This window comes from Apium graveolens, chromosome 2 (genome assembly GCF_009905375.1).
Source record: "Apium graveolens cultivar Ventura chromosome 2, ASM990537v1, whole genome shotgun sequence".
NCBI lineage: Eukaryota > Viridiplantae > Streptophyta > Magnoliopsida > Apiales > Apiaceae > Apium > Apium graveolens.
This window is the reverse complement of record NC_133648.1, coordinates 274,417,663-274,429,981: the sequence shown is the minus strand read 5'-3', so window position 1 is coordinate 274,429,981 and position 12,319 is coordinate 274,417,663.

The following is a 12,319-nucleotide window of genomic DNA, read 5'->3' as shown; positions in this document are numbered from 1 at the left end:
ACGCGGTTGTCACGATAACATCAAATCAGAAGCGGAAATCTGTATACGTGATACATTTTAAGTCTGAGATTTTGGGCATGAATTGGAGTAGTTAGCAAACTATATGAGGTAAATTAACCATAGAAATAAGAAATTAAAGTTGCGTACATCAAACGAAGAAAATGATTGACGGGACAACAGAAGTAGATGAAGGAATTCTTAATAATAACCAGACAATCGATTAATACATTGTGAAGATGAAGCTTACCTCAATCATGTGGGAGATACTTGTCATGAAGGTTCAAGATCGAAGAAATTCTAGTTACAAATAAATTTTGAGCGTGTTCTTCAAGGAATTGTTAGGATGTTCAACTCAAATAAGTGAATTATGGTAAAATTGACGCTCATATATGAGCCAACGATGAAGGTTCCGTATAGGAAAATATAAATATAGATAAAGAACTGGTGATCCAACTGCGTCAAATCTTTTAAGAAGTAATGCTTTAGAACCAATGAGTTTTCATAGAATATGAAAGTGTGGATTGAGACCATATGTTGGTAATCTGAAGTTAGACAAGTTAACTAATGAGAAGAAGCATATATTCTCGAGGGCAGAGGATTCGTTGATCAGTTGAAAGATGCAGTATAGGTTCTTAAAAGTATCCATATACAGGTATGAGCCATGGAAAATAAGATTAAAAGATTTTTTTTGAACGGATTTATGAACAGGTATCAGTAAGATGAATTTTTAATTAGAGAGCTTGAAAAAAAATGATGATGAACTAGAAGAATCCTAGAATAAAGTTTTTGAGAAACAATAGAATAATTTTATATTCATTAGTGGAGTTGTTTTGAAGGAATAAATGAAAAGTATGGTTATGTCCCTAGTTTGATAAAAAGACATATGCTATGTTAGTCAGTAATATATATAGATATCAGTGTGTTATGTTCAGAAGTATGGTGAAATTATAAGTTCATGGAGGTGGATTGATTTAGTTGGTTGGTTATTTGGTTGATTGTTGGTGTCGGCTTGAGTCCGACTGGTAGTCCATAATGTAGAGGAGATGCTGCCCAAATTTTTAGAAATACCCTACTTTTAAAGGCAAAAGTATACTTCCGTGTGTTATTAATATTCCTGTTGATACTCCAAATGATTGCGATCTCGGCTCTTGAAAGAAGTGGTTGTAGCCAAACTGACTTTATATAATTGGTCTCTGATTTCATTTAGCTAGTCATTACTTGGTTCGATTGATCAATTAAAAGAGTTAGTTAATTTTACTAACTTATGGTCAGTTAGATGGAAATCGATTCCAATTAGACTAAGTCAAATTCTGATGTGATTTTCAAATCTGAAGTCAAAGCAATGGGATATTTGGAGGAAGTAAGGACACCAGTAGAATTCAGAAGTTTAGCGGAATTAGCACAATGTTACCGCAAGTGCGCGAGGCTTTAATTGGATAAATATGCCTTTGTAATAGATAAGATAATTAAAATGTTATTTGCACATGCAAGTGAGAATAATGTTTTCAAGAACTCAAGGGTCAAGATAAGAACCAAGAGAAGGAAGGAAGAGAATGAAGAAGAGAGGTTGAATAAAAAAATTGAAAACTACGCTAATATGGATGTTGTTAGACGATTAAAGAAATTTTATCATTTGCAATGAAGTTTTATTAAAAGAATTGGAAGTATATCAATATAGAATGACATTGTAATAAGAATTATTCCAAAATACCGGAGAACTCGCGAATACAAGTATTTGATGTATGATATAAGTTGACAATATTGGCATGTGAACTAAAGAAGGAGATGTCTTGATTATGCAGGAAAGACGATATATAGCAGGCATAGACCTCAATAATTTGAAACATATCTTCAATGCGAAGAACCCAAAGATGTGACAAAGAATAGTTGGAGTAGATTAAAAATGAAAGTTGTGCGATTAGTGATTATGTATGTAAGGTTAAGGAAGTAGCTGATAATGGGTTTTGATAGTTCGGTCGACAAGAATTCAAATAATTATAGAAAGCTTTCATTACAGTATTAGCCTCAGAATGGCTTATCAAATAATAACCAAATCAGTACAATTAGAAAGAAGGAATCGCTTATGTTAAGAAGAGACAATGAGTCATGAGAATGGAGAACTTGATTAGAAAGGAAAGTGGAATCAAAAGGATGATACATAAATTTTATAAGATTGTCCAGGATATAAGAAAGTTATGAACGTCAGGGTGCCAGAGCTAATGTAAGGCATGGAGTGAGACGCCTATATTTGGAGATAGGAAATTCATTTGAAGACTGCGATTAAATATGGAAATTTAAACGAAGGTATGGATTGACATGGCATAAGAATGGATATAGAGAATCACTTAAAAACCAGAGATGAAGCAAGCATTATTTAAATTATTGAGGATAGGTTAACTAAACCTAACCATTCTTTTATTAACGAATACTTTACCTAAGGAATAAGTTAATATTGCTATAAGGAGATTATGGTACGCCATTAGATTCAAGTATGGATTGGAATTGATCGATATTATTACTTAATCTAATATTGTTGGACAACGGTATAGTGAAGAATTTGATGAAATATTTGTAAATTGAGATAGGAAATACATCCCAGGAATATGATTAAGTACCGAGGGCTAAAAGAAATATCTAGTGACCCGACATGAAGAGAAAATAGGGGAAAGCATCAATTTAATCATTATTGATAGGTTATCCCAAACCTAGTCATTTTCTTTTATTAAAGAACACCTTGTCCAATAAGTGGGTTAGTTGCTGCTTGAAGAAATGGTGGTACGTCATCAGATCCAAGAATTGATTGTAAATGATCAACACTATTTGATTGAAGATTTGCCAGAAATATATAGAATACGGTGAATTATGTCAAACCAGATTAATATATACCACTCCTAGATGAACGAACATTAAGTAAGGAAGAACTAAAAGAGAGGAAAGTGGCTAAACATCGTTGACTCAAGGGATTCAAGTTACTTTAAGAATTAAATACAAGACCTAGATGTTAAAGAAGACTTTCTGATAATATGACATAACGAAAAGAATAAACGTTATATGTGATGAGACGTTAATGAAGAGCATTGCAGTTAGTTTCATATGAGAACTCTTTGGAACCAAAATAAATGATAATATTGGTTATAATATGTGGGCAATATCTCCAAGATTAGTATTTTTTTTCTTCTAAATAGTAAAAGTCTGTCGCTCGGAAAATATACTCGATTGTGATTTAAGGAAATTAAGGTATGATGATACGTTGGTGCGTCAATCATATCCAATCGAGATTTTCTCGTTAATTTTAATTCTGGAGTAATTTTGAAAACGTTAGAAATCAAATACGCCAGGTTTTCAGTGTACCATTCGCAGATGGACAAGAAGATTAAGAGAATGATGAAAGAACCTTGAATGCAATTGGAAGCGATTACAAACTAGGTTAATTGAATAAAGAGACATGTGGGAATGAGGTTTAACAGCTAGTAACTATTGGAAACATTCATGAGCACGGATACTAGAATTAGAAAGAGAAAGAGAATTAATATGCGTTATGTTGGTCCCTTTGAAACAGTAAAATAGGAGGGATACGTGTAAGTGAGTTGGCTTCACTGCCACATGTATGGTAGGTTCATAGAATGTTTATACGTGTATATTCAGGAAAAGTAATTTATCTCCATCATATATATAAAATAGAGGCTTAAATTAAGTTATATGAGCAACTAATGAATTATGATGTCAGCGAGAAGCTGTTAAGTAATAAGTGATGCTGCGAGTAAAATTTTATAAAAAGTGGTAAGATTGAGGGATCAACCTGAGAAAGTGGAAATGAAATACTTGAATGTATCATTATTTGATCCTTAGTATGATTCTGAGGACAGAATCCTTTTAAGTGTGGAAGGATGTAATATCCGGCACATATCGTGTAATTATTCTTATTAATAAATAATTATTATGTGATTATTACGTGAATTTTTGGTGAATTATCTGTTGATTGATAATAATATTGGATGTTTATATATAATAAAATGTGAGTATATTAATTTTATTATGTTCAGAATAAAATATAGATAATTAAGCTATTTTTCTGGTAATTGTTGGAATGTTATATAATTTTATAATGATTTAAAAATTTATTAATTATTTCCTGATTAATTACAAAACTATTTTACAAAACCAGGAATCATCCAACTTCAACCGTTTTTACGTTTTTACAACCCAAAACTCTTCCGAAAACTCCTTCCTAACCTAATCTGATAATTCCGGACATTTTCCGTGTTTTGAATTTTACAATCCGGATTACGGTTTGACCCTTGCGCGTCCCGACGCAAGATTTTCGATACAAAAATCATTTCCATAGCCATCCTTAAGGAGGTCACAGGCGGTGCAATGAGAGTTCGCAAATCTCCATCCTCGTTAGACTCGTCAGATGAATCTGAGTCATAATCTACAAGTTGTTATTTTCCCTTTTCGGGTTCCAGATTTGAACTCTGGGAAGGTAAACAATGATCCAAAGAATTTAGCATAAAGATCAAAATTCCCTTTTAATGGTTGTGAAGACGTTTCCTTGTGACTCATCAGGTAATATCTGAATCATTGTCAACAAGTTGCCGATCTGCGCCTATATCAGATCCACTATCCGCAGATGCATCCAGGGGATTTAAGCCTGGGGAAATAGACACTGACCACTGACATATGGCTATTGTATCAGTATCATCTCCAAACACTTGTAAAGTCAATTGGTCCATTAAAGAACCTTGAAGAATTGAATCTAACCTTAAAATGGTCGAAACTCTTATTTCCGTCAACTCATCCTTTGTGTGTGTAACCTACCCTTATGCATCAAGAATTTTTTATGTTTGAGGTGGTGACACTACATCGGATACCCTGGCCGACAGGCGAATTTCAATAGACGCACCCTGTTGAGAGGATGAATCTAGTAACTGTTTTTGTGCCTTTTCAGCCATTACATCTTTTTGAGAAGATGTATAGGGGCTAGCAGTTGTCTCGGTTTAAATACTACTCATCTTTATAGGAGACAGAGCTGCTGGGTTGACTTCAGAACCTTCCTTATATGGTGCACTAAGGCACTTTATCCCTCACGCTCATTCTACTTCATTTTAGTGGTAAGAGAGTGTTGGTTGGTTACATTTTCGTGTCTGTCTTTACAGTTTGGGATAGAAGTTGTGGGTTTTCAACCTCATGACTATTATGCAAAAGAAGGCCATTGGAGGCTGAACCTGTATTATAGAACATATGGCGATATAGATATAAAATGCACTTAAGATCTATAATGAATGAAAATTATGCATTTAATCTTTTAAGAGAAATGATGTACAATAGTGATTTCAAAAGATTTTAATGAAATAAGCAATCACCACTATAAAAAGAAGTTCGATTTTTCTCTTAAAACTGTTTGAGTGCACAAGTCTGTTTTTATGCATAAAAAAGATAATAATCATGTCTTTTAAAATGAAAAAGACACAGACTCACGACCGAGAGTATTAAGAAGAGAAAGAAAGATTTTGTCTTTCAATATGAATGAGTTTTTATAAAAGTATTGATCACTTAGGGTAAAGTCTAAGCAATTCTCATTCATGTCAAAAGCTCCATAATCTCTTTATAAAACTATCACCAACAATATTGTTTATTGATAAATAATCTTAACAAGAATGACTATGCTGTTAATTTTAAATTATAGTGAATCTTTCAGATATAGCAACTCATGTAAATTCACTAGAACTTAAAATCTCACAATTATCTACAACAAAATATTAACAATATATCATTGACTGATACTTGTCAAGTACTTTAGATACCAATAATTATATTGCAATTTATTTTAATATAATTTAAATCATGAAACTGATATGACATGGAATCGTCTAACATCATAATTCAAATATATTAAAAATAAGATATCAATGAATTAAATACCAATTATCTATCAAATAGACATTAACATTCAATTTCATATATCATACAATTGTTAATCCTAACAAGTGTAATGTCTCAAACAATACTGGTTCGATAAATAAAGCAACATTAACCAATATTGTCTTGTTTGAAATCTTAGAAAAACATTCTAAGTTCCATATATTTTGATCCATTGAGTATTGCATCCATTATCAAAGTGTTTAGGAATTTGCAAATAAGTATAAAAATTATTCTAAGTGGACAACATATGGTTACTTATACCATAGTTGTGCTTAAGAAAGATTTTTACACCTTTTATATTAGTATAAGTGACTGTGGAGAAACATTGATTACTTAGAGGAGTTATGAGTAATGCCACAAATACTAATACTTCACAATTAGTTCATAGTTAAACTCTTAACTAAATATCATTAACTGATATAAGTCAAAAATTAGCATACAACTAATCATGCCACAATCATGATTCTGATTTCAGTGAATTCTTGAGATGTAAACATTGCTAAATTCACTAAAACCCAAAATCTCATAATTAATGTAACATTCGGGATATATCGTGTAATTATTCTTATTAATAAATAATTATTACGTGATTATTACACGAATTTTTGGTGAATTATCTGATGATTGATAATAATATTTGGATGTTTATATATTATAAAATATGAGTATATTAATTTTATTATGTTTAGAATAAAATATAGATAATTAAGGTATTTTTCTGGTAAATGTTGGAATGTTATATGATTTTATAAGGATTTATACATTTATTAATTATTTTTGAATAATTATAAAACTATTTTATAAAACCAGGAATCATCCAACATCAACCGTTTTTACGTTTCTACAACCCGAAACTCCTTCCTAACCTAATCTGATAATTTCGGACATTTTCCGTGTTTTGAATTTTTCAATCCGGATTACGGTTTGACCCTTGCACGTCCCGATGCAAGATTTTTGATACAAAAATCATTTCGATAGATCAACAAAACCCGTATTCTCGAAAGACGAGATATTATTACATTATTTTCACATAAAGTATTTTATTAGAAGCCCGGTTTGGATAATTATCCAATACGGGTATCAAATCGGATCGTTTATGCAATTACTTAACGGCTAAGTAACCTATTTTTCGAACCAATACGATCCAACTGGTATTATTTTTATATAACTATAAATACCATTTATTTACTATTTAATTATTATTTTATTAAATAAAAATCAGAAAATTCTCTGCAAATTTGTTCTTGGTGTTCTGGGAATCAATCGATGATTTTACAATGATCTGAGAAGCAAATCATATCATGTTTGTAGTCATTTTGAAGCTCTTGAGGAGCACAATCCAATCGTATCATCAAAAATCATCTCGAGTTAGTAATTTTTAAAATTCGATTCTAGGGTTCTTGACCCGAATTGGGGGTTTTTAATCTATGAACCATTTGATGATTTTGATGTTTGGATGAGCATTATGATTGAATTTAGAGTCGATTGGTATATATAATTGATGATTATAACCCCAAGGATAGTGAAATCAAATTCGAGTTATGTTTAATACTTTTGATTCGATTGTTCTTGAATTTGAATGATATTTGGTTAAAATTAAGCCCATAGATAGTTTGTACATGATTCAAGCTTTAATTTCTTATGTATATCGTTGAGTTTGGTTTGGTATTTGAGATTATCGACTTTTCTGATTTGCTTGGTCGGACTTCAATCGAAATTGGCCGGAGAATGATTTCTAGGGACGATTAGAAGTTTTTGATGCTTGATTTGTGTTGTCAGTATGATTCAGAACAGAAGCCATATGGAAACAAAGCAAAATGGTAGCGATTCGACCTTGAATAGAAGTGACCGGAATTTGCTAGAACTTCCTCCGAGTTCTTCGGTTTTCACTGGAGAAGACGAAGTTGTGATAGAGGATGGTCATTGAAACCAATCCTGTGTTGTTGTCTTGCAACTGAACGAAATTGATGAAAAAAAGGGATTAAACAGATCATTGGTGGCCAGAATAAACTCGCCGGAAACCGGCCAAAACGACCGGAATCTAGGTTTACGCAACCCGACTCGGTGGAGTTCCTCGCGACCCGATCATTCGACCCAGGTTTCATATGAAAATCCTGACTTTGAAAATCCTGAAAGTGTTTTTGAATTTCCTTTTTATTTTAAATCAAAATTTATTTTCTTAAATTCTAAAAATTGATTTAAAAATTCAAAAATAATTTAGTTAATTATTTTTAAATAATTAACTAAATTGTTTTACTTCTATAAAATTATTTTCTTCATTATTTTCAAAAATCTAAATTTTATTTAATTATTTATGATTTATTTTAGTTAATTATTTATGGATTGAATTAATTAATTAATTAATTAATTAAATTAATTAATTCTATAAATAGTTAAATAAAATATAATTATTAATAATTAAGCCAAATAATAATTTAAAAATTATTTCAAGCTTTTAAAAATTATATAAAGGCATTTAAAATTTAAATAATATTATTATTAATTGAATTATTCTGATTTTATTCATAACAAATAGACCGTTCATCAGTTTAATACGAAACGAACGCATCTAGACTCTGAAAAATATTCATCTTCTATTAAAAATATTTTCGAGACCTAAATTCTTTTGTATCAAAAGGGCATTTGTTTTATTAATCATTCTGAGTCGGTGATTGATCGATAAAATACTCTTTTTGACCCGATTTCAATTATAAACGTATTGAGACCTATCTTTTGACGATTCAACTTATGTTCTACATAAATTATGTGACTATGTGTTATATGAATTATGTGATACATGCCTTATGTGTTTACGTGTTATATAAATTGTGCGTCCACGTGTCTTTTAAACGTTATCTGATTGAGATGTGATCCTTATATGTTATTATCAGGCGGGTAGATGATAAAGATAAACGTATAGGCTAGATAATGATATATTATCAGCTAATTGAATGGTATCTTTTATGATAGATACCCATAGTGCGAGGCATTCAAAGCCAGATAGAGATTGTAAAAAGTAAGGCATGATTACTTGTAGTCATGAAATGAGTGAATTCAGAATAAAGATGAACCTAAATGTTGAATGACAAGAAAGGTCAAGTAGCCTGTCAATGGAAATACAGATACATCAGGACTGAGTGATATGGCAGATAATTAAAGATCAGAGGATTATCAATTGAGGCAAGTATTCCTAAACTTTCTTCTAAAATACTGCATATATTTCTTCATTCCTATTTTAAGTTCAGAATAGTTAAATGTTTTTATATTTCGCTGTAATTACTCTTATTTATGCAAGTACCTCTTTGATCTTGTTCCTTAATTTTTGTTGATCTCTTGAGCAAATACCCATTCTTTCGGGTTATTTGTGGACCCTGAATCGGGGTGTTTTGAAATTAAAATGGTTTGATATTAAAATACTCTACGGACTGGATGGTTACGATAAGGGCCAGGAATGAGCTGGACCCTAAGGGCCAGAGATGGCTGGACCTTTAACTATTAGGCCATAGTGCCTGGGTACCCCATATGTTGGTGGGTCTATGCACTTGGGTATAGATATGCACTGTATCCTGACTAATCAGCAGGTTATAGTGCATATGTTGGTTTTATAGTGTCCAGTCTAATTTATTGTTGATCGCCATTAACGACATTCCTTCTTGAATAGTTTATGATTATAAAATCAAACAAAGATTTGATTTAAAGAGATGAATTAGTGAAACGTTCACTGTTCTTTTACAGAAAAATGTGATTTATGATTAAAGGCAAATGGACGCCGATATTTTATTCGCTCAACTATTTTAAATAAATAAAGACGTTTTGAAATCAATTAAAAATTGTTTCTAGAAGTTTTTTTGATCTGATACATGGAAACCATTTATGATACTTGTTGGGCATTTTTGGCTCACTCTTGCTTTGTGAATTCTTATTTCTTTCAGTATCAAATGAGGACAAGAGTGAATAACTTTTAATAGACAACAAAAGTGGAGAGATTCCAGCTAAAGAAATTTGGAGGTGTCAGAATGAATAATACGAGGAAGTTAGTAAAGAGGTAATGAAATTATATTTAGTTTTTGTAATTTTAGAAGGTTAGATTCTTGTTTCATACCATAACCTCTAAGCGATCCGGAATAATGAGGGGTTATCTGTATCTTTATTTTAATTTACAGGTTTATATTATTTAAAGTTGTTTAGTGACACCCAACCCTGACCCCCGATTTGGGGATGTTATAATTAACGTTTAACACATAGTTACAATCAATATACTGAATATCAATTGTTGACAAATTTAGTTATAATTAATCATGTTACTTATTTATTTTTAGTTAGTTTGAATTATGGAGCAAATAAAGTCATTGAATTGGTTCAATTTCCATAAGACAAACTATCCAAAATAAATACTAAATAAATAAATATTAAATATCTATGATTTAGATACTAGAACTTAAATATTTATAATTATTCTTGAATAATCACCAATATGATATATGACTTCTATACATGGCAATCAATCTTTGGATAATTAATAATTTTAGAAATACTTTCTAAGCATATAAAATATTGAGAGTTTCATACACATAACATAGAAAATACTTCAACTTTCAGTATTAGTAATTTTAGAAAATAGGCATTGATTACTTAGAACAAAATTTTTTAAATAATATCACTATTACTAAAAGTATCACAATTATTCGAACATGATATAAATAACTACATTGCATATTATTTTAATATAATTAAAATAATATCCAAACTTAATGTTATAATACTTAATTATCACAAGTATATATGACATTATAATCATGATAATTAAGATAATAGCACTAAGTACGAGGTACTGGATTACTGATAAATTCACAAGTCCTTTAATTATTTAAGATTTAATACTTGTGAACTTATATGAAGAAATTCCTTACAGATGGGATTTCCAACTAATATGCAATGAATGATATCCCACACTTACAAACCAGTCTTGAAAGATTAATTTTAACAAGTGATTTAATAAGTGTTTCTGCAAGTGACTCTTTGACTAAAATACATGCTCTCGAGATAAGTGATACCTGGTGTCAAGGTGCCTTGTCATAGAGTGTTCCACGGAGTTGTTGGATTTGAGGTTGTTTCTTATCAAAGCAAGAAATTAATCTTCTTCCTCGAAGTTGACAGCTTCCCGAGATGCTTCTCCTATCACCTAAGTTGACAGCTTCAGAGATATTTCTCCTGTCTTTCTTACAACCTGCGTAATCTATATCTATACAGCCAAACATGTTAAGCATAATATCTTTAGGGTACTTTACTCCAAGAGTTGATAGTCCCTTAAGATATCTAACAATCTTGTTAATAGCTATAAGATTGGATTCTCTAGGATCCACTTAGAACCTTGCACATTGGCATCTTGAGAACATTGCATGTTGTCTATTAGCATTTGAGTAAAAGAGTGAGCTTTTAATACCTCTATAACTTGTCATTATACCTGAGTTTCACTGATCAAGCTTTAGTGGTTTCAGCTAGTAAGTAGTCTTGGCATCTTCAGAATCTTCGAAATTTTGCATCTTCAAAAGATCCTTAACTTACTTGTATTGCCATTATTCTTTTGGTTTACTTGAGATTCGAAAAGAAATATTCTTTTGTCATGGTTGTAGTAATTCCAAATAAAATTGCAACCTTTCCAACACGCTCCTCCATACCTACTCTGCAATTACTTAGCAAATAATCTTGCACAAGTTTTTGTTAGTAGACCAACATATAATGATATCACTGAACATATACAATAATATGTTTGTGCCTAGTGATGAGAGAGTTATTAATATTACGACTCTACTATTTCATATTTAACTGTAACTGCAGTTAGAGTGTCATACCATGTCCTTGATGATTTCTTGAGTAGTATACTAGTTCATACCATCCTGAAGTGAGCTTGTGAAGAAGAGATATACATAGTCCAATAGATCTGCAACTGCAAAGTCCTTGAACTGTTGTGCATTGACTACTTCCTTTGACTCACCAACCAGGAGTACACTTGTACACATCTACTAGATTCCAATTCCAAGTGTGAATGTGCATCAGGTGCCTGATATGTCATAATATCCTCAAGTCTCGTCACTGGTGCTATCTGTTAGATACTGCTTCCAGATAATAACCTAGCATCCAGTTTGGCCTTGTCCCTCGTAATGATACCATTATCATCTAGTTTTGACTTCTGATTATCCTTGTACCAATTACAATATTGTCATTTGGTTTGGATAACATCTTCCCTACAATCTGCTTGCTGACTGATTGAGTTCATCTTGCTTTGCAGTCACTCGATCAATCCGGATCTATCAGAGCTTCTGTAACTTTCTCAGTTTCTTCTTCAGATAAAAAACTAAAGAAATAATCATTAATACTCAGTAGCCCTGCTAATCAT